This window comes from Rattus norvegicus, chromosome 13 (genome assembly GCF_036323735.1).
Source record: "Rattus norvegicus strain BN/NHsdMcwi chromosome 13, GRCr8, whole genome shotgun sequence".
NCBI classification, from domain to species: Eukaryota; Metazoa; Chordata; class Mammalia; order Rodentia; family Muridae; genus Rattus; species Rattus norvegicus.
Window position 1 is genome coordinate 93523354 of NC_086031.1, and position 20051 is coordinate 93543404.

The following is a 20051-nucleotide window of genomic DNA, read 5'->3' on the forward strand; positions in this document are numbered from 1 at the left end:
CTCTCTCTCTCTCTCTCCCCCCCGTATGTGTGTCTGTGTGTGCATGTGTCTGTTTTTATCTCTGTGTGTGTGTGTCTGTGTGTGTGTCTGTGTGTGTCTGTGTACGTGTCTGTCTATGTCTGTGTGTGTGTCTGTGTCTGTCTATGTCTGTGTGTGTGTCTGTGTCTGTGTGTGTCTGGGTGTGTGTGTGTGAGTCTGTGTGTCTGTGTCTGTGTGTGTATCTGTGTCATTCCGGATAGTACTTCTAGATTCTCAAAGACTTTGGAAAAAAATAACATTTCTTTTTAATTAAGCTCTTCACTATTAAATATGTAGCCTGTTAAAAATATAACAATTTTTTTTAAAAGACAGCTGAGCACAGTGGTGGATGACCGATGACCAAGGGGGAAAGACAAGCTTTGATGGAGTAGTGACATGTAATAAAAGGCATTTTAATACAGCTGAAGGGGGAATAAAAGAAAAGCAGCAGTGGTGAGAACAGCAGAGCTGTCTTCTCAGAAGAGGTGACAGGGATTGAGAGCAATAAACACTGGTACCTGTCAATAACATTTAGGTAACAACAGAGAAAACAGCCAGTCAACCCACACAGCAAAAGCAAATTCAACCACAAAACTTCTGCCCTCAGAGCAGTAGTAAGAAGCACAAGTTCCTACTGTAACCAGTTCATACTTAGCAGCCTTGGAGGAAACTGTAACCAAGATCTGTCTGAAGGGAGGGACTACGGAACTACCAGTTGTCACCATCTGGAAATCATTCCAATAAAACCCAGAAGTCATCAGGCACCTTCTGGAACTCTTCTTCAGACAAATACTTACAGAACTCCCAGGGCACCCCTTATTCAAGGTGTGGTGCCAAGCTGCTGTGACTTTCGGGTACTGCAGCATGGACAGGACCCCAGATAGGCGCCAGTACTATAGAAATTTTCACCAGTGGTTCACAGTGAGGACACATAGTGTTGGGGGTTCATTTGAATGTTGTCAATCATCATGAGGACATTTTGGCAGCTCTGCTATACAGGACAGACTGGGTTAAGAAAGAATCGTCCTACCTCCTGCAAGTCATTCAAACGTTCAACCAGAGTCTCTGGCCTCTGTGTGTGTGTGTGTGTGTGTGTGTGTGTGTGTGTGTGTGTGTGTGTGTGTGTCTGTGTCTGTGTCTGTGTGTCTGTGTCTGTGTCTGTGTGTGTGTGTCTGTGTGTGTTTATCTGTGTCTGTGTGTGTTTATCTGTGTATGTGTGTGTCTGTGTGTGTGTATATCTCTGTGTGTGTGTCTGTGTGTGTGTTTATCTGTGTATGTGTGTGTCTGTGTGTGTGTATCTGTGTATGTGTGTATATCTGTGTGTGTGTGTGTGTGTGTGTGTGTGTGTGTGTGTGTGTGTGTGTGCCTACAGCCTTTTCCATTTTACTTATAGACTAGTGAACTTCTTTCATGGTTTTATATATACTGGGTTTTTTTCCCAAAGAATGTAATTTTCTTAACTGAAGAAAAGATATATTTTGCATGGTATAGAACTGTGTGGAGAGTTGTTCGCCATGATGGAAAAGTTGTGTCCATAATTCATGATGTTTAAGCTACTAACACCTATACAACCTATACAACCTACACAACCTACATGCATAGATGTGACCTCTACGGTCATTCTGCGCGTTTACATGTATAGTTAGTTAGCACTTATGTCAAAGCTTCAAGTCTCAATACAAACTTTTGCCAACACTGATTTACTTACCATTAATCCAAAGCTGTTCATTAGGAGACAATCTACACAGCTGAGGGACCCGAACATCACACTGTACTCTGGAACACATACACTCAAACTTTCATACAATAAAATGTTTAAAATACCCTTTTCGCTTATGTTACAGTTGTGGCTTATCTAATCTTTAAAAACTGTGTCTAGAATTAAGATATCTACTATATTTCAGAAATAAAGGAGGCTCGAAAGACTAGATTATAAAGGAGGAGCAAGGAATTTACCAGGGTTGGCAACCACTCACCCCGGGGACATTAGAGAAACTGAATGCTCTCCAGTGTTCCCATAGAGAAAGGCAAAGTGTAAAGGCATGGACAAGAGGGAGATGGCAGGATTTTAAAAACAAATCCCCTGCTCGTGATCATGAGATGGAAATACCAGAAACTCTGAAAGGGTGGCTCTTTCCACTTTGGGTTACTGCTCTGTTACCGCAAAGGTTAACTAAAACTCTACTATGTCCCTTATCCACCTGAGTCAGCTGTCACCGCCTGCCTGAGCACCTGACTGGTTCTCTTTCACAGACAGGCTGAGAGCTTCTCTATCAGCTCCTACTGATGACCAGAGACTCTCAGAAATCCTGGGGCTTCACTGTGATGATCTGGTGTCAGAACAGGGAGTAGTAGACCAAAGATGATGGGAAAATCCTGAATCTACTGGAGGATCCCATTAACCGGTCTGTTCTGCTTTTAAAGAATCAGCTCTTGCGCTGCTATGATACTTAAACTCACTGCAGGGTAAAAACACAAAGAAGGAAGAAACAATGTAGCAAAAGTGCCCCGCCCAGGGCTTAGTATAATTGCTACTCTAAAGTATTAAGCATTCATCTGTTACTGAAGCGTTGCTATGCATGGTAAGAGTACAAATGTGTGTGCAAATTTGGTGGAGTTAATAACATCAAATGCCTCCAACTCTTTGTTGGAGGGTCCTGCTCATGAATCCTAAAGTAACTCGGGGCTTCAAATACAAGTCGCGTGACTCTGGCATTCTTCTTCCCCACAGACCTTAACTTTCCCACGTGTTACAGTTTCCTCGTTGATTATGACTACTGTCTCCTCTCACTAAGATATCATCCATTCTGGGGATTTAGCTCAGTGGTAGAGCGCTTACCTAGGAAGCGCAAGGCCCTGGGTTCGGTCCCCAGCTCCGAAAAAAAGAACCAAAAAAAAAAAAAAAAAAAAGATATCATCCATTAGAGGGCAACCTTTCAGGGACCACTCACAGGGTGCTTTCTCCAGGCCCAGGCACGTTGACAAGAATTTGCATACAGGATCTTAACTAACTCTTGTGATAGAAGTCTACAAGGTAAATGCATCAACCCACATCCTAGAGGTTTCGTCATAAACAAGTTGTGTGATACAGTGCAGCGGTGGGCCTGATGCCCACGCCAAGCTGTCTGACTGAAAACAATTGTTACCTCGCTGTCCTGAGATCTCTGTCTGTCTATCTTTGGGGGTAGGGGGAATCCCCGATTGTGGACCCTTTCCCTCCCAGTTGGGATCCTTAGCAAGATACATGACGATGTGTATTACAGTGGTAATGGGGGAAGGGCCAGTATGGAAAGCTTGTGTCTGAAGTTCTAAATCCACGGTAAGGTTTGGTGGGCACTTGAAACTTTACTCCTTTAAAACAAGACACACCTAAACACTGCAAGAGCAGAAAGGAATGGCTTCATCAAATACGGCAAAAATGGAATTGTAAGCACAAAGCAGTGTGCGTCTGCTCTCTGCCTTCCAGAGCGACACTGTATTTTCTCATTTGGGCAAACTGTCTTGGAGAGATGAACCTTTGACATTTCCGGCAATTTCCCTGCAGCTCAGGGCACCGTCCGACTGCATGTTCATGGTTCAAAGGAGACCAAAGGGAGCAAAATCTTCAGTTATTATGTTTGCCGTTTAATCAAACCTGAATAAAGTGCTTGTGCGAGTAAGGCAAGCCGGGTGTGTCGAGGAACTCACTAGGGGATCCACGGAGAGGCTGCGGGGGTGAGGACTCATTGCCTCAGGTCACAGAGACCACTTGTGCATGAGGCCAAGGAGGTTCTAAAGAAATAGGCTTCTTTCTGAGCTTTAACAACTGAAAGAAGAGAGAGCAACTCCATTCGACATGGTGCTGGGTGCTGTAACAGCGTGTGCTAACCGGACTCTGGACCTAGGAAGACATGGCCCCCCCAAGGCTGGGCCTCCTCAGCATGCGTGCCCTTGGCTAAAGTACTTTGCACATCTTTTTTTTAAAAAGCTGTAGCAAGGCAGACAAAGGATGACAGCAGCATCCACTACTTAAAGTCAAGAAGAATAAAACTAGGGACCTCAAGTTCCAGAGTCACCTTGAAGCACAAAAGAGAAAAATTCCCAGGAAATAGTCTCAGTGCTGGCGTGTGCGCTTGGATAGTCACAGTCAGGTGACCTGTGGGCTGTTCAGTCCTTCTGGGACCACCGGATTTACCTGTCACAAATGGATACAGTGTCACTCCCATAGGTTCCAATTTAAGATTAAAGCTTCCACACTTCAGATTGAGACAAAATTATTGGCGACAGTACTCAGGCGTGCCTGACCTGTCGTAAGTCCCCAAGCCCCTGCACTTTCAGCATTATTAACAGTGTTAGAGCACTGTCCTCTCCTTTGGGCTCTGACATACACACATTGAACTTACCTTGCTCTCCCCAACCCCAAAAGCTAGCTTCAGATGCAACTCTGAGTGTCAGCCTGATGTTCAAATGTTCTGATTCAGTTTCTGTCCTTTGAAAATTAAAATTATATGACTCAAAGGAAACCACAAGCTAAATTTATGATTTAAAAGAAGTTAGCCGCCTTCAGTGAAATACGGACCATTTTTACTGTAATCACCAACTTTTATCTTCCCTTTACTATGGAATTCTACTTAACGGAAGATTTTAATCCCTTCCTAATCACAAGAAGAAATGCCTTCCCGATGGATCTGGCCTTTCTCTAAGAGTCCGATTTTGCATTTCATTTCCTCTGCCTGAACTACTCTGAGTTTCACAGTTAGGCTCCTCCCTTTCCTCCCAACTCTCCAATCCATCTTTCATACTATTACCAGAACAACCTTTTCTGTTCACTGATTCAACTGCTTAGAAGCTGTAAGCTGCCCTCTGTAAGCTGTGCCCACGATAAAGTCCACACTCAATACCACACCCACCAAGAAGCCCCACAGGCAAAGCTGCCTTATCTTCCCATGTAAAAGGAAGCCCAATACATCTGTGCTCCAGGGACTGGGAAAAGGCCTGCCCTTACCATGGGGCATGGGGAGATATCTCATCGGGCTTCCTCGGTGCCTCTATCTGTCTGCCTCTGGAATTTAAGTCTAGGATGACCTTGACACAACCTGCACACTCATGTTAGAATGCATTCCCTGTGTGTTCCCAGAACACATAGGTGATATCTTTTTTTTATATAAAGATTTATTTATTTCATGTATGTGATTACACTGTCACTGTCTTCAGGCACACCAGAAGAAGGCATCGGATCCCATTACAGATGGTTGTGAGCCACCATGTGGTTGCTGGGAATTGAACTCAGGACCTGTGGAAGAGCAGTCAGTGTTCTTAACCACTGAGCCATCTCTCCAGCCCGGGTGATATCTTTATTGGCAGAATATGCTCATCCTATGGCTGTGACCACTATAGGCCCTTGCCTCTCTTTTCCTCTCTTGCATGAGGTCGAGGCTCCTGTCCTATTTAACACCACATTAGCAGAGACTGCATCAAAGCCCAGGGAATGGTCATGCTCGGTGAACGCTTTCCGAATAAAAGGTGTGTACGGTGACACTGCTAACACCAAACCTGGAAATGGTCCCTTTCTGCTTTCAAGATTCTATTCTAGCCAGAAATAATGAAAGCTGGCTGAGACTGGAACCCTGGCATCACCAGGGATCCCTGGGGGCATGGACTCTCTCTCATTTGCTCTGGGAACAAGTGGAATGAAAGTCATCTAGAGAGAACCACTTCCTGCAAGCATGCGGTCATCCCTCATTCCCGGAACTGCTTGCACTAGGAGGAGGAGGAGGAGGCTAGCTGTGCCGGGAAGTCACTGCTCCTGAGGTTTAACCTATGGGCCCCAGGTAAGGTGTGGTGAAGGAGTGTGGGGGCAGGACAGGAGCCCCAAGTCCAGCCTCTGCTCTCCAGGGTAGGGTAGCACTGCTCAGCCCTTTGGAAGAAAGGTACCATGGGAGAGAGAGAAAAGTTTCTGCAGTGCATTTTCTGAGGGAGGTTTCCTGTATCAGAAATCATCACTGGGTATTTACATTTCTGGGCCACGTGCCCCACTGCCGGACATGGCTCTTCTGTGGGCTTGATTTGTGTGAACATGTGACACATGTGAATTAGGAATCAGAGAGGGTTCTGGTTAAAACCAGGGCTGCTCTGTATCTTCCTGTGGTCCTACCACAGGCTGTTGTTCACAGTGGCTGCTGACCAAGCCTGCTCTGCTCTAGCAATGGCCATGAAAGACTCTGCACTTCAATGATGTTGCAGGCAGAAAACTACATTTCAGCTTTAGATAGTGCTGATGACTTTATATCAAACTATTTCCTTCTTAACTATTCAGATTAGTCTTTACTGAGGTGAGTTTAACCTGTAATCACATGGTTTTCATAAGGAAAAGAAAATAATTAAATCTGACATCTCTCTCCCCTGGAATGAAAATTAACCAAAAATCAAGGCAGCACACATGCTAGTTTCAAAACTCACAGTAATAGAAAGTGTTACAGGACTGTCGAGGTAGCTTAAAGGGTAAATGTGGCAGCCTGCTACCACGCCTGACGACCTGAGTTCAAACCCATGACCCACATGGTAGGAGAGAACCAACTCCTGCAAGTTGTCCTCTGACCTCCACGTGCTCCCTGTACTGTGCACTCCTCCCGGAATCACAGACACACAAAACAAATCATTAAAATGTAAGGCTTAATGTAAAAACTATAGTTTACTCCCACATGCAAAGACAACTCTCAACCAAGCCTGTTTTCTCTAACCAAGCAGGAAGCACACTAGCATGATAGAGCATAATAGAAAACTTTAGGTAATGAGTGCCCCCCGCTCCAACAAAATAAAATTGGAAAATATCTACAGGCCCCCTTCCTACCTGTGCCAGCAAAGACTGAAGGAGTGTTGGAGGAGCCCTCACTGCCCAGACTTCCTTGCAGGAGCTCAAAAGGGAGCCCAGGTATGAATCCAAGCTGACTGACAAAGACAACTGCTCTCTCAACAATGAGGACCACATGGGAAACTGGACCTCCATTCCCGCCCTGTAGCCATGGGGTAAGGGCTCTGCTCTATCAATAACATACTACACGCTCCACTTGATAGCCGTGGAAGCAATGTAGACATGGTAACAGCGCATCCTCACCTCCTCACTTGGAGAACATCAGCAGAGCCCGAAGGCAGCCTGAACTTCACCCCCACCAGAAAGTAGACGGGTGCTCAAAGTCAGCACAGAGCTTGAATTCCACCTACGTCCAGGATGGCAGCCGGTGGCTCCTTCCTTCTCCACAGGCATAGTGTTAGAGGAAGTCCACTAACAGTGCATTTATATGATGTCTGACATCTCATAATACCTTCTACGTCCAGGAGGCAGCTGGAAACGCTCATGCTAAAATCCAAGGGTACGTCAACTTAACCAACACAAGCTAACAAACAGACCAAGCTGAGGTAAATCAAGTGCTGCCATTATCTGACAAGACTGTTGAAGCTGGCATTACACAAATGATTTTGACAAAAGACGGGCAAAGTAAGTTAAAAAACCTGTCCAAAGCCACAAACAAAGCTGCTTACTTTAAACTGAACGCTCTGAAAACAGAGGAGCAGGGGAGAATGATATACTATAAATATATCTTTCCAGAAGAGGAGGAGCAAGAGGAGGGAGAGGAGGAAGAGGGAGAGGAGGAAGAGGAGGGGGAAGAGGAGAAGGAAGAGGAGGAGGAGGGAGAGGAGGGAGAGGAGAAAGAGGAGGGAGAGGAGGAAGCTGAGAAGCATGGGGGAGGAAAGGGGGAGGGCTGAGATGCATGAGGGGAAGCAGCCTCAGGAGAAAGACCAATCAAGGAAATTAAAACTGTCCCTCATTAACATACTCTTTTAAGAACAGGAAGAAGGGATGAACTCACCTGATACTGAAATCATGCAAAACGTTTCCATTTCAATAACAGCCACGGCTCAGCCAGAAATCGGCACTACTGTGTATGTTATTACAATTAAAATCGTAAGCTAACTTAAGTTTTCTTTTCAAAACTGTAATTAAGCCACTGCTATCTATAGGCGGAAAGCACTTCCAAAAAACATGATCGACTAATTAAAGTTGTTCTATATTTAGACCAGAAGAACCCATTCCTCCCACAGGCAAGAAAGCCCTGGGGAAATGGCAGAGAACCTTCAGTAAAATGACACTTTAATCTCCCTCTACAAACCAAGTCTCCTTCCTCAGTTCATGAGCAAGCCAACTCTCCTTGTCACTCGCTGTATTGCGTTAAGAAAAATGTTTTTATTTCCCACCTTTTCTCCTAGAAGTGATATGCAGCTGACATTTCAGGAAGAATGGCCTGCCCTTAGAAATATTCTTTAAGAAACAGTACTCCAAAAATCACAGTCCGGTCTGTCCTGCATGGTCATGATTTAAAACAGGGCTTGTTGAACAAAGCCTTCAACAAAATAGGTATTTATGCAACTTAGAAAGAAGCTTTAATAAAAATTTTAAATTTTAGGGTAAAATTGAAATGATATACCTACAAATTTAAAAAAAAGATTTATTTATTATATATGAGTACACTGCAGCTGTCTTCAGACACACCAGAAGAGGGCATCAGATCCCATTACAGATGGCTGTGAGCCACCACGTGGATGCTGGGATTTGAACTCAGGACCTGTGGAAGAGCAGTCAGTGCTCTTAACCACTGAGCCATCTCTCCAGCCCCTACAATTTTTTATAAGACAAATTAGCACTACTTATTTGCCCCAGCAGGTGCACTGGTATGCTTCGGGATGTATGACTATTTGAAAATGAAATGCCAATTATGCGTGGGTGCACTGTATGCTTATCTTTCAACAGTTTCTCAGCTGTGGTTGCCAAACAAAGGACATTTCAGAAACTATGCCTTTAGACTGAAAGGCCGGCCCATCACTTAAGTATAAGCAAGATCTCTGAACCAGAGTAGCGCCCTCTGCCTTTCAAAGGACTGAAGTAACCGGGTGTCTTACCACTTCCTTCACCAAAGGGTACCCAACTGAAGTTCTCCACTCTCCATCTTACCGGCTCATTTTAAAATTCTTACTCTTGTGCCAAGTAATAGACATTTGCTTGTGTTCTTTGTTTGCCTGTGTGTCTATGTCTGCGTCTACCTATGTCTATGCATGTAAATGTGTCTGATTACTCGTGCGTGAGACTGTACATGAGTATGCATGGACATGTATTTAAAGGTCGCACGGCGACCTCCAGGTGAGTATTTACAACATCCACCTTGGTTTTAGAAGCAGAGTTTTTCATCGACCTAGGATGTGTGTTAAGTAGATCAGACCTACCTGTCTGTTTCCCTTCCCATAGTCCTGGCAGCGAAGACTGTGGTACCAGGTATGAGGTTTGTTTTTAACACAGGCTCTAGGGATCTGAGCCAGGTCCTCTTGCTTGCAGGACAAGCTATGTACCCGCCCACAACATAACTATTTTCAAAGGATCCTTGTTGTGTTTTATAAAAAAAGAAAAGCAAAGTCTTTTTGTTTGATAGAGGTGAGGTATGGTGTGGGGGAGGGGGCATTCCTTCCCCCTGAGGTATAGTATAGAAATGGGGTCTATTTAGGGCGTGGTGAGGGGAGTAGAGGGGGTAGCGGGGGCTGCCATGAACATGTGGAGGGGGGAAGGGGTGGGGAGAGTAGGTACGGAGAGGGAAGAGATGAAGCCAGTGAAAGAGTAAGAGAGAGAGGAGAGGGCAAGCAGCCCTTTTTATACTGAGTCAGGAACACCTGGCTGTTGCCAGGTAACTGTGGGTGGAGCCTAGAAGGAATGCTAACAGTCCTTGCTTACATACTACACCAATCCAAGAAATTATAATCCCTAGAAAATATGTGTGATTAAACCGGAAGGAAACTGTAGCCGATATGCTGGGTGTCTACTGTGTAATCACTCAGATAGGGATGCAGAAAATGTCAAGGAGCTTCGCTGAGGAGCAACTACATCAATACCGCAGTTCAAGAAAATCGCTGTTGATTAAAATATGCTCAGAAAATGCAAGAAGTGGCTCTTTCTTCTATCACGATAGGTGGCTCTGCCATGCACCTGAACGCTTTCCTTTCCAAGCTTTGAAAAGTATCTGTCCCAGCTGCTCTCTGTTTTTTTGTTTTTTGTTTTTTGTTTTTTTTTCGGAGCTGAGGACCGAACCCAGGGCCTTGTGCTTGCTAGGCAAGCACTCTACCACTGAGCTAAATCCCCAACCCCCGGCTGCTCTCTGTGAACTGCTCAGAGGTCCCACGCTCAACGTTCTCTGTAGTGAGACTTGGACGCGGTGCCTGGTACCTGAAGCCAGTACAGAATAGTTTTGACTCGTTGGCATGATATGATCTAATTAAATCCTACAATGTGAGCTTTTGGAAGTGACCCTAACTTACACAACAAGCATGTGCTCCAACGATAGAAGGTCATAAAGGGGCCACACCGCGGACATGTGTCAAATTCTTCCACAGAACTATTACTTCTGTTGGGACCAATGTTGGGGTTTAAATCTTGGTCTGCGCCCGGACAAAGCAGGCCAAGCCAACTTGGTTCCATGTGGACAGGTTTAATGAGAGAACAGTAGCAGAGGGGAGAAGTAAAGGAGGCCGGTCATGGGCACGTGGGGGGAAGAGGGAGATGGGGAGAGAAGAGACAGGGAAGAGGGCACAAGAAGAGGAAGAGCAAGAGAGAGCAAGAGTAAGAGAAAGAAAGAAGTAAGAGAGAGAGGAGAGGGCAAGCAGCCACCTTTACAGTCAGGCACAGCTGGCTGTTGCCAGGCAACTGTGGGGCGGAGCCTACCTGGCTATTGCTAGGTAGCTGTGGGGGTGGAGCTTAGACAGAATACCAACAGCTTCAAAGAACACACCTTAGGTTATCCCCAAACAAAGGATCCAGGCAAAGAACACAAATTTATTAAAATGTAGAATTCAAAAGTCTTTCCAAAATCCATCCTCTTAAAATTCCTTAATTAAAATGAATTTGGCTATTATGGCTAAGAATAAGTTGCGTGCCCAGAATGCGTACAGAGCTGAAATGATTGCCGTGTAAAAATCAGAACGATATTTAAATAACATACACACACACACACGCACACGCGCACGCGCACGCACACGAAAGGCCTGCCAAGAGCTATGTACTTCTGCCTACAGCCTGGCATATTACCTTTCGGCTAAGTTTTGTTGAGTTGTAAAAGTCCTGTAGAATTACATGAATAGCCATGGAGGGCTTTCCAGTACCATACTACATTCGATTATACTAACAAAAACTAAAAACGGTGAAAACGAACGAGGCCCTCAGACCACGTGACCGTTAGATCAGCGCTGCTTGGACAGGGTCTCCACCATGAGTCCTTAGGCAGATGATGAGTACCTGTTCCCAATCTGCCATTTCGCCGCTGTCCCAAGCAAGAGTGGAGTGAGAGCCACTGACAGTCCATTCTACCGAATTTATGCTCAAACCAACTCTGCTAAACGTGTTCATCTCTCTTGGTTTGGAATCAGTACCCCGCAATCACATAAAAGTATCCATCAGGATGAGAAGTTTAAGAAAAGAAAAAGATTTTTTTTACATTTATTTTGTTCTGTTTATTGATTTTGTTTATGTGTTTATTATGTAGGGGGTGCAGGGAACGGCCATGGGATGCATGCATGTGTAGGTCAGAGGACAACTTGTTCCATTCAGTTTCTCCTTCCAACATGTGGGTCTCAAGTATCGAACTCAGGTTGTCAGGCTTTGGGGCAGGTGCCTCTACCCACTGAGCCATCTTGCCTGCTCATGCCCCAGATTTCAGTGTGCCAATCATTACCAACTGCAAATGTATAGGTTTGTTGTGTTCAGAGTTAAAAGTTAAAAGCATGCCAGGCACAATGAACACCCAGTGGAGGGGCCGAGAGACAAGAGGGAAGAATGAATCTTCTACTGCCTTCCACCTGCCTCTGGGGTAGGTCACCCATTCAGTCTGGGGCCATTCAGAGATTCTTTAGTGGCAAAGAGAAACTGCAAAGAGGTGTAAGCAGGGCCCTGAGAATACCAAGGAGCTGGAGGAAGAAGGCAGAGGCTGAGATAGATGACCACCAGCAGGCCTCTGCAAGTCGGACGGACCGGAAATAGCTGGCCACATATGGTAGGTTTACAGCTGCCGAGTGAGTAGGAAAGTGAATGCCTGAACCAATGGGGGGGTGGGGGGGGGGACCAGGAACACGTGAAGCAAAACAGCAAGTGACCCGGTAAACCAGGAAAGGCAGGAGGCTGACGGGTGCTGGGTTGGACCCAAGATGCAATGGCCTTACGTCAGGCAACCAGTATGAATCCATCCTAAAAAGCAAGACAAGAAGTCTCCAGGCAGACATGGAGGCGGGCGCATGCAATCCCATGAAGATGGTGAGACCAGCCCAGGCTGCGTGAGTTGTCTCCAAACAAACGAACATGCAGAAGACCCCCAAATGCCTTAGAGTTATGCAATGCAAATTCCATCCATCTATGCCAAAGACTTCCCGAAGAGGAGTGAGAATGTATCAGATATTATAATCACTACGAGATAAGGGATTGAGGAAGATCAATCAGCAAGGTGGGGTGGGGAGGGATAAGAAACAGAAGCCTGAAAATAGTTGTTACTATTTGCTTCTTTACTACAAAAGCAACCAAGGGTGCACATGTGCTAATTGAACTTTGAGGGTTAATGAGCTTTTAAACAAATTGAGTCATAATTCACGTACTATAATAAGCCACGGATAAGGTGAACCGTTTAATGGGTTTTAATATTCACAATATCATGTAACTACCATTGCTAGTTCCAAACAAAACCTCTAGATCACCCCCCAAAGAAACCTTGAGCCTATAGTTGGCCACTTCCCACTTCTCCTGCCTGCTGCCTGTTCACGGATTAACACTCATCGCTCTCGGTATGAGTTTGCCTTTTAAAATGCATTGCCCCCCAAAGGGAACGCACGAAGGTATCTGCAAGGAATGAACCCACTGCAGAAGATGGACGATTATCTGCCGAAGATATAGTGCCAGCACCCGGGACGTATCCCAGACAATTCTCCTTTCTACATGCCTGATGCGGCACTTTCAATCTTCAGGGTTCGTTAAGGTTTTTAAAGTATGGCTGGGCTTCTCCTCAGCAAAGGTGGCAGCTGTTTTTCTCCCCTTTAGATACCATAACAACCTAAATATAGTGGCCAGATCTGAAGAAGGCTTAAGTAGATGGTACACAGCTAATCACCCACTCCACGGCCTCAGCTCATAATTGATTTTCCCTTCAAGCCACAGAGTGAGACAGAGTTCTGTCTAGAAACTCGCATGTGTTTCTCTGCTAGTCCCCAGACAGGTGTAGAGGATTATGAGTTTAGTTGATTTTTTTTTCTACTTTAAAGTGAACAGCAAGGTACTTGCATTAAATTATACTTTGACGGCTGGGTGTCGAGATGGCTCTTTGGTGTACGACTGCACATCCTGAAATAAGGAAACTTTCTAATTCCTTTCAGGGATCACGTGGCGTTGAGTTGTGAAGGAAATCCTATCAGGATTTATCCCTTCTCCTCTGCCGAATGCCCATAAATATTCCCTCGTCTGGTGTACTCTAAAAAGTACAAAAGGCCTTTAAAAATATTCCTTAAGACAATAAAAACTATCTGAACAAAAATAAGATGCATCTTTCTTACTTTCCCCAGTCTGCATACATGGTGTACATACATGGTGTACATACATGGTGTATATATATGGTGTTAAATCCATAAACAGCATGGATACAGCACAAGCCATACACCTAACGCCATCATTAGAAAGGTGTCATGCACTCGTGCATATCCACAACCCATTTATGAATGATATTAGTAGTAAAACAACTGCTTCCGGGATGAAAACAACAAAGAAAAGAATGTGTCTGGGTCAGTTCACCTTTTTCATATTACCTATGCAAAAAAAAATCTATTTTAGGTTTAAATACAGAACCTGCATTCCTTTGAGTCGTTCTCTATAGATTAGTCATAGGAAAAAAAGTCTGTTTCAAAGTGCTCCAGTCCCTTGAGACTGCTGGCCCCAATCTAATTCCTTCTGTAACCCCAGCTCCCCAGTACTGCAGGGTGGTTGCAACAACAGGGACCCAGGAGGCCTGGCCTTCAGGGTCAGTCACAATAGCCACCAAGCCCACAGCCTGAGCCATTCAGACTGAAGGATTTCATCATCTGCCTTTTCAGTGCTGAGCACCCCGGGGGATCCTCCATAAATAATTCAGAAGCGGCAAAAAGCACATGTTCTAATCAATAAGGAGGGATAGCATAGCTCCCAGCAGGCCCCAGAGCACTGGCCGGTGTTGCATTAATATCTGATCAAGCTTCCTGAGACAATTTAATTTTTTATAGATGAAAGACCCCAAAATTAACCCTTTAACCTTATGTTTACAAAAAAAAAAAAAAAGAGTCTTTCCCAAGGGATTATTTTTTTAAAAGGTTTGAAAATTGTATTTATCGAGGGTAGATGGCTAAAACAAGTATTTCAATACATGGCAGAATGGCTCAAAATGAAAGAGAAAAACATAGAATTTAGTTTACCTAGTTTTGTGTCCCCCCAAAGACCCCTGATTCGATTATCTGGTCTAACCTTTAATGACCATTTTCGTGTGTGTTGCAGGGGTTTTAAATGACACCTTCACTTCGTGTCCCAGATGGCAGTTCTCTTTATCCCAGGGAGGACTCTAGAGCACTGCGTACACAGCTTCTCCCACCCCGTACTACCTCCCTTTGTCCATTCTAACGTTCAAGTTACAGGCCATGGGCAGGCAATGGCTGATTCGTAGGTAGGTTTGTTAAATAAAAGCGATAAATTTTGGTTTTGTGATCACTCGTCTTTGCATTTAAGTGTGAAGATACAGGTCAGAAAGTCACGAGTGGGTAACAGTGGGTTGTAGAGTTTCGAACGTGGGGTTTTTTTTAACCTCAATGTTTATTTTGCTTAAAATAAACAAAGGAATTTTGGTGGTCTTAAGAATATGAATGTCTCTGCATAGTCTCGGGAGAGAACCATTCGAGATTCTTTGCTAAGAAATAAGGGATAGCAGGCCCTGCCTTTGATAGATGTCTGGTTAATCCTCTCTACAGGGACCAGCAAGAGCTCTCTGCACTCATTAGTCTGTGAGAGGCTCTCTTGCATTTTGCCCTGCTATCAATTTCAGTAGTTACTACCTGATCAGAAAACTATAGGAACTACATTACAACAATATCTAAAAACATTATCTCTTTTAAAGTAGTCAACTGAAGAACACACACACACACACACACACACACACACACACACACACACTCACTAAGATTTTTCCAATAGTGCCCATAGAAGGTTTGGATTCTTGAGGAACACTGAGTCTTACAGAAAAGAGGACCTGTCTGCTCCAAGGCCCGTTAGCCTAATGTTGGTTAATGGAACTCAGACTTCTTCTGTAGAGTTCGTTGATCCCACAATGGGAGGAGAAAAACCACAGAACCAAATCACAGCCAAATTAATTAAAGTACTCAGGCTGTCTCTCCCTAAGGTGACCTCCGAGAGTCAGCACTGGATATGGGAGGACGAGGTTTTGATAGCTCAGGGGGTCTATGAACGGGTGATCTGGCAGGCAAATAAGTGGAGGGTCACAGAGGCACAAAATTAGCTTAACACATTGGTTGTTACAACCTTCTGAAACAAAGGCCTTGTTGCAAAGTGGTCATAACAAGGCAGTTATAATAACATGGTCATAGCAACCATTGGAAACAAAGATGTGGTTGCTCTTTCCTGGGGCATGGGATACAGAACCATTTGTAGTTCTGGTTACAGGTGGGGCCTTGCCCAATCCTTGAGAAACAGAGGTTTCCTCATAAACAGGAATGAACCTAGTTTATTTTTAGTACAAGATGGCTCTCAAGCCCAAGAGAAAAGCGGGTTGGTCCGTCAGGGTAAGAAAGACTATAACCGGGTTGGGGATTTAGCTCAGTGGTAGAGCGCTTGCCTAGCAAGTGCAAAGCCCTGGGTTCGGTCCCCAGCTCCAAAAAATAGAAAAGGAAAAAAAAAAAAAAGAAAGACTATAACCTTCTACAAAAGACAGTGTATCTTCTAGCAAACAATGTAAGCTCAAAACCATCAGGTGGTGACCTTACAAGTACCAGCTGGAACATCATTGGTCACCCCAGCCAAACAACAGAGACCAGGGAAGGGACAGCAGAGAGGTGTCCTGTGCCACTGTCACCAACTCCACAGATTTGTTTTTGCTTTTGTTCACTAAAGACTACACCAGGAAACATCACGCCATTGAAATCAGTTCCTTGGAGGGATACTTTGTAAATGCACACCCCAGAGCCTGGCTTAACAGGGCGGAAAGAATCTTCCCTGGCAATTATGGACCGCCATTAAGGTCAACAGTTACTGTGTTATATCCCTTGTGACACACACAGAGGTGGGAGGAGCTCCTCAGTGGGACAGCTTCAGCCGGCCCTGTGTATTCAATTCATCTGCTTTGCTGAAAGTTGGTGATTTTCAGGAAATAAAAGCTCAGGCGGCTGATAGTACACCCTACACTGAGTATCATATAAACCTAAGAGACCTTGAATCTCAACAGATCCAGCTTGGAAATGAGTGTTCTCCTCTTGTTCCCCATACTACATGTACTCAGTGCTAGTGCCTCTGCCCAAGCCTTATCAAAACTTGATGTTTATGGGACCGGGTACCTGGGAAGTAGACAGGCTACTGCTGCCGACCTGAATTTGATTCTGGATTCCCACAGGGAAAGGAAGAGCCAGCTCCTGAAGTTATCGTGTGACTTCTACTACGTGATCACAGTGACAAGTGTATACGACATTCACACACACACACACACACACAGAGACAGAGACAGAGACAGAGACAGAGAGAGGGAGAGAGAGAGAGAGAGAATAACGATGAAATAAACAGTGTTAAATGCATAGTTTGCTAGAAAGTAGCAAAGCTTTAAACAGTCACAACCATCCTGTAAGTGCTCAGAATTTTAAAGTTAAATGACTAACACGCCAATGCCAAACTACGGTATTTTTTTAAAGCTCTAAATCTAAATTAAATTATTCAAAATTTACATTTTATTATTGTGTCATAATAAATACTGTGTACTGCTCTGTCTTAGAATGCAATGCTAGGCCCTAGGTAAATCCTGTTTTGTTTTTTCTTGGGCAGGCAATGGAGGCGATGTTTAGCTGGAAGCAAGAGTCTTACTTTCGTACAAATTTAAGTTTCCTGTAAAGAAGTAAAGTATGCTTTGGTGTACTCTTGCACATTTTCAAAGTACCCTCCTCCTTTCTTTATAGTTTTCATTTAATAAATCACCTTTAAGTAAAATAAAAGTGTTTGGAGAGGGCAGTTGTGAATAAGCAGTGCTGGCCTCAAACCTGAGCACACCACACTCGACTGTCAACAGAGAGCCTCTCATCCCCACCACCGAGGACACTCAATCCTCTCACGGTGCCTCTGACAGAGTCATCAAAATAGAAACCAAGTCTCCATGGCAATCCCTTTAGAAAATTCTCTATTTTCTGGACATACACAAACACAACTGGCCAGAATGGTGCAAGGAAGATTAAGAGAAGGCACAGGACTCTCATGGTCTTAGTTCCTACTTCTGGTGGCTCCTGGATGGAGGGTAGAAAGTTAGATGGGAATGCTTAGAATAGGAACTACGCTAGTGGCATGTATCACTGCACGACTGCTAACTTCCCACAGGGCTTAGACAAGGAGGTCTTTCGTAGTCAGTTCTCACATCTGCCTTGTAGCCGTGGGTACACCATGGCACTCCAAATTCATTTCGTAGCATATTAGGAAAGGAAAGAAATCAAAATGGCCCTTTGTGACTAATTGTACGTGTCCAGTTAGTTACATAACAATTCTCAAGACTTTAATTATGTTTGAGGTACCCCCAAGGCCTTCCCCAGCACTGTGCTTCTTGGGTCTCCCATCTGGCAAGTCAATATTGTTTATCTATGTGTGAGAAAAACCTCCCTGCTGTAACCCATAAAAGGACGCTGGCCCACAGTATTGAAACTTTGATTTAATCCAATAAAGGTAACATTCCCAAAGCCTTGCACTCTTCTTCACAGGCAGAAGCATAGTTAACAAAAAAAGATTCTAGAAAGCCCCTCCACTCCCTTACTGTCCTCATAAGCTACTCACTGTCACCCAGAAAGGCTCAGCTCACTCCGACAGGACAGCGGCATCCCCGGTGGAGCTGACATGAGGTGATGGACACTGGATACTGCGGTGTGCTTGGCACTCTTCTGTGCCAGCCTGTGGTCTAAAATCCCTCTCCTTTCCCCAGCAAAATCCTAAGGAGGAACCAGCCTTCCAAAGCTAGCACAGCCGTGTCACCCTCAGCCGCACCACCCTCAGCCATGCCACCCTCTCGATTCAATTTCTTCTCGGGGCTGTGTTCTTGTCTCGACAAGAATATGGTTCTGGTGTTTGAAGCTCATTTTTGTGTCTGCAACAGTGTCGTGATGATTGACCCATTATTATTAAACTATGGTTCTTAATGAAACTGCATGGCACTGCGGCATCTAAAATGCTCCAGCTGAAATTGATTAATTACACCCTAGAAGGGAGGGATAAGGCTTCCGATTTCGAACACATCATAGGAAGCTACCGTTTTTTTACACGTCTAATTATAAGAGAATGGATAAAGCCATACACCCTCCCTATCAACAAACTCCAAGAATCTGCATTTAGCCTTTCTTCCCTTTCGCTCCGGTCAGGGTTCTCGTTAATGACAGGAGCATATCATAATTTAATTAGCTGCCACTGACTGGCAATCTACCCATTTCTTTTTAATTGGAATCATTTCTTAGAACTATCCATAAAGGCCCACTTTGCATAACTAACAACCTCCATAAACAAGACCTCTGGAAGACTGCTGACTCTCACAGAAGAAACATACGAAGCATTTGAACATGGTCACTGTTACACTTGCCTGAGAACTAAGAGGCATGGAGTTTCCCCTTGAATGTTACAGAGATGGCTTATACCGGAAGCTTGAAACCACTACCAGAGACTGCTCAGAACTTCTGACAGTGGACTGTGTCCACTGCACAGGAGGACCGCTCCCTGATGGAGGCTGCAGGAGAGGGGGCTGATTCTTAAACACGGGATGGAGAGCCTGGTGCAGCCGAATACACCTACAGTCCCAGGACTCGGGAGGGTCACTTGAGCCCCTTGGAAGCAGAGGTGGCTGACTTAAATAAGCAGACATGAGGAGAAATGTGGCAATATCCAAATGTGATTTGCATGGCCTTAGGATCAAATATCATCTATCTGAACAGAGTTGAGACTTTAGCTCTAGCAATAAACTATGAGAGGATCAGTGGAATCATGATGGAGTGTGTGTGTGTGTGTGTGTGTGGGTGTGTGCGCGTGCGCGCATGTGCATGCACTATGTGAACAATAATGTCTGGAAAATGGGTACATATTCAGCTTCTCTTAGGAAACACTGGTCCATGGAACTGAACACTACAGGGTGGGGTAGAGGGTGGGGGACCTTGAAAGGGCTCCCCGTTGTGGAGTGAGGCCAGGCTCCCTGGAAGTGTTTTTAAATAGAGATCGCACTGAGGTGATTTCTGGAGATATGATAACATTTCCACCCTTCTTGTCCATACATAATATTTTAAGAACTGGACCAGGTTGGATGCTGAGGAGCTCTGGGTGTCTGCCTCTTTCCTTCCAAGGTGCCTGGAGCAACAGAAGCATCGTACGTCAATGGGCATCCTGGGCTCGCTGGCTGTGCTGCTGTGTTCACTGAAGAAAGGACATAGTCTTGGAGTGCACATCTGAATTTCAGTCTCAGCTCTGTGACCGTGGTTTGAACTCCTAACCTCTAGGGCTCGTCAAATGAGATCAGGGACTCCAAGACCTGATCTAAGAGGCCGTTGCTATACACGTCGACTATTGAGCAGCTCAGTGCCTGGCTGCTGGCGTTCTCACACCACTCCACAATAGAAGTGGTTAGTATACTCACAGAGCAGTCGACAGTAGAGTAAATAATTCTGTGCCTGTGTTTGGAGTTAGAAGCATTACCAATGCTTACCAGCGCCTGCCAGCGCCTGAGGTACCGAAC

The 20051-nt window shown here is 44.8% G+C and overlaps 1 protein-coding gene and 1 pseudogene across 4 annotated transcripts in view; both read right to left on the bottom strand.

Moving 5' to 3' along the window:
- Positions 1 to 20051, bottom strand: part of Smyd3 (SET and MYND domain containing 3) — a 556948-nt gene that overhangs the window by 282080 nt on the left and 254817 nt on the right. The window lies entirely within an intron of this gene.
- Rpl23-ps6 (ribosomal protein L23,pseudogene 6) overlaps positions 1 to 20051 on the bottom strand; it is a 50711-nt pseudogene continuing 30660 nt past the window's right edge.